Raw genomic sequence first — 3,219 nt, forward strand, 5'->3', positions numbered from 1 at the left:
AAAACCCAACAACATTTCTTCTTCCTAGCTGCCTGCTTTAATTCTCTGCTGCACTAAGTTCTGGAGCCTCTGTCTTTCCCAAGTTTTTTGGCAGTGTTATTTCTTTTATGACTGACTAGGATGTCTGGTGCCTGCCCTTGGGTGCCTTTCATCTGAGGATCTTTAAGCCCTTAATAAGTTCCTGGGCTGCACAAGCATTAAGGTGACGTGGCTGTGTCATTAGTCAGGATTTATGAGTTAGGGAACAAGCTGCTGGATGAGGAGATGGCTTAAGGTCTGGGGGTGGGCAAAGAATGAAGCCTGTTCAAGGACCCAAGTCTCAAGTGCTCTTGGTTTTTCTGTTCTACCAGAGTAAAGGTCTATAAGAAAACTCAGTCTCAAAGTGGAGCAAAAAATGATAACTCGTGTTTATTGGTGCTTACATATGTTTAAATGGCCTTATATAGTTGGCCCTATTATTGTCCCCATTTTACATATGATGAGATGGAGGAATAAACAATTAGGTCACTTGCTTGGGGTCATCTAACCACTAGTGGCAGAATGAGGATTCAAACACAAGCAGTCAGTACAACATATTCACACCCCTGAAATTCTGGAATGTGATATTAACTCCCATTGTTCTAAGGAATGTTGATGTTAATCAGGAGATACATACTCACTGAACATTAATGTGCTCAGTGTACAAGGTAATGTGAAACAGATTAATCCAACAATTATGTATTAGGTACTTATTATGCTGGATATTCAATACATTTTACTGAAAGAATGAATATAAAATATAGATATTTGAAGGATTAGATTTGAATAGTTTGGTAAAATGGGGACTGGGAAGTTATTCTACACTGAAGCAAAGATTCAGAAATGGGAATGGATAATATTTACTGGATCTTAAAGAGGCACATGAAATAGCAAATTAATTTCAACCTTAAAAAAAAACACCTCAGATAATTGGTAATGGCTGCTTGAAAATCTGTGTTGAGGACTCTGAGGAAAGAGTGCTGGAATTAATTAGTAATATCTGCTATTTACTCCAGATGGAAGATGGCAGTTGTAGTAGATTGAAATTGTTTGCAATTATTACTGTTTGAAATTATTTTCTCCCTCTTTCTACGCCCATTTCCATGCAACTTGCATTGTCTTCTATAGAAGGAGTGTATGTCTCATTTCCTTGACTTTGGGCTTGGTCATGTTTCATGTTTTGGCGGATAGTTTGTGAACAGATGTGACTCATGCTATATTTGAGCACCTGAGTTTCCTCTTGTTCTCTGCCCCTAGGATGGGCATATTCCACATAAGGGTTGCTTCTTCTGCCTGGGGCCTGGGATGAGAAGAACTATATAAAGAGTGGCATCCTATATATACCTAAGTCAGGTTAAAGCTTTTGTTGTTGTAAGTGACTGAGATTTTGGGGTTTGTTATTATTGTAGCAAAGTTGACTAATAACCATACCTGAACAGTGGCAGATAAAGTTTGAAAGATTTAAGCCAGCGTGTAGAGAATCTTGAATACCAAGAGAAGCAGAGCCTGTTATGTATTTATTAGAACCTGTTTCTTTCTTGGACACATAGCTGGACCATATTTTTTAGTTTCTCCTTTAATTGACATTTTCCATTTTCTAGGTCTGGCCTATGAAACCTCCCAAGGGGAGATACTTCATGTTCTTTCTTTTCAGGCTTGACAGAGATGATCTTAAACTTGGTGACCTTCAAAAACACATGTTAAAAGTTAGTGGTGCGGCAGGGTAGGAGGAACCTGGTTCCCTGAATTACCACTTGGCAGGGAACTGCCCATTAATCAGGATCATGTATTTTGGACTTTGCTTGACCAATAAATCAGTTTCTATTTTGTTATACCACTAAAAATTTGGGGCTTTTTTTGTTGTTGTTTCTAGTGTTTTATTAATGTATTCATCAAGTTCAAAGGTTTGAACTTGATTCTTATTTGGAAAGGGAAGTTAGTCACTAATGATTTTTTGAACAAGGGGAATAAAACTGTGAAGACAGATGGAAGTTATGAGCATCAAAGAATACTTCTTTTTTTTTTTTTTTCATTTTTCTTTTATTATTCATATGTGCATACAAGGCTTGGTTCATTTCTCCCCCCTGCCCCCACCCCCTCCCTTACCACCCACTCCACCCCTCCCGCTCCCCCCCCTCAATACCCAGCAGAAACTATTTTCCCCTTATCTCTAATTTTGTTGTAGAGAGAGTATAAGCATTAATAGGAAGGAACAAGGGGTTTTGCTGGTTGAGATAAGGATAGCTATACAGGGCATTGACTCACATTGATTTCCTGTGCGTGGGTGTTACCTTCTAGGTTAATTCTTTTTGATCTAACCTTTTCTCTAGTACCTGTACCCTTTTCCTATTGGCCTCAGTTGCTTTTAAGGTATCTGCTTTAGTTTCTCTGCATTAAGGGCAACAAATGCTAGCTAGTTTTTTAGGTGTCTTACCTATCCTCACCCCTCCCTTGTGTGCTCTTGCTTTTATCATGTGCTCAAAGTCCAATCCCCTTGTTGTGTTTGCCCTTGATCTAATGTCCACATATGAAGGAGAACATACGATTTTTGGTCTTTTGGGCCAGGCTAACCTCACTCAGAATGATGTTCTCCAGTTCCATCCATTTACCAGCGAATGATAACATTTCGTTCTTCTTCATGGCTGCATAAAATTCCATTGTGTATAGATACCACATTTTCTTAATCCATTCGTCAGTGCTGGGGCATCTTGGCTGTTTCCATAACTTGGCTATTGTGAATAGTGCCGCAATAAACATGGATGTGCAGGTGCCTCTGGAGTAACAGTCTTTTGGGTATATCCCCAAGAGTGGTATTGCTGGATCAAATGGTAGATCGATGTCCAGCTTTTTAAGTAGCCTCCAAATTTTTTTCCAGAGTGGTTGTACTAGTTTACATTCCCACCAACAGTGTAAGAGGGTTCCTTTTTCCCCGCATCCTCGCCAACACCTGTTGTTGGTGGTGTTGCTGATGATGGCTATTCTAACAGGGGTGAGGTGGAATCTTAGTGTGGTTTTAATTTGCATTTCCTTTATTGCTAGAGATGGTGAGCATTTTTTCATGTGTTTTCTGGCCATTTGAATTTCTTCTTTTGAGAAAGTTCTGTTTAGTTCACATGCCCATTTCTTTATTGGTTCATTAGTTTTGGGAAAATTTAGTTTTTTAAGTTCCCTGTATATTCTGGTTATCAGTCCTTTGTCTGA

The sequence above is a fragment of the Castor canadensis genome, chromosome 8 (assembly GCF_047511655.1).
Source record: "Castor canadensis chromosome 8, mCasCan1.hap1v2, whole genome shotgun sequence".
Lineage (NCBI taxonomy): Eukaryota > Metazoa > Chordata > Mammalia > Rodentia > Castoridae > Castor > Castor canadensis.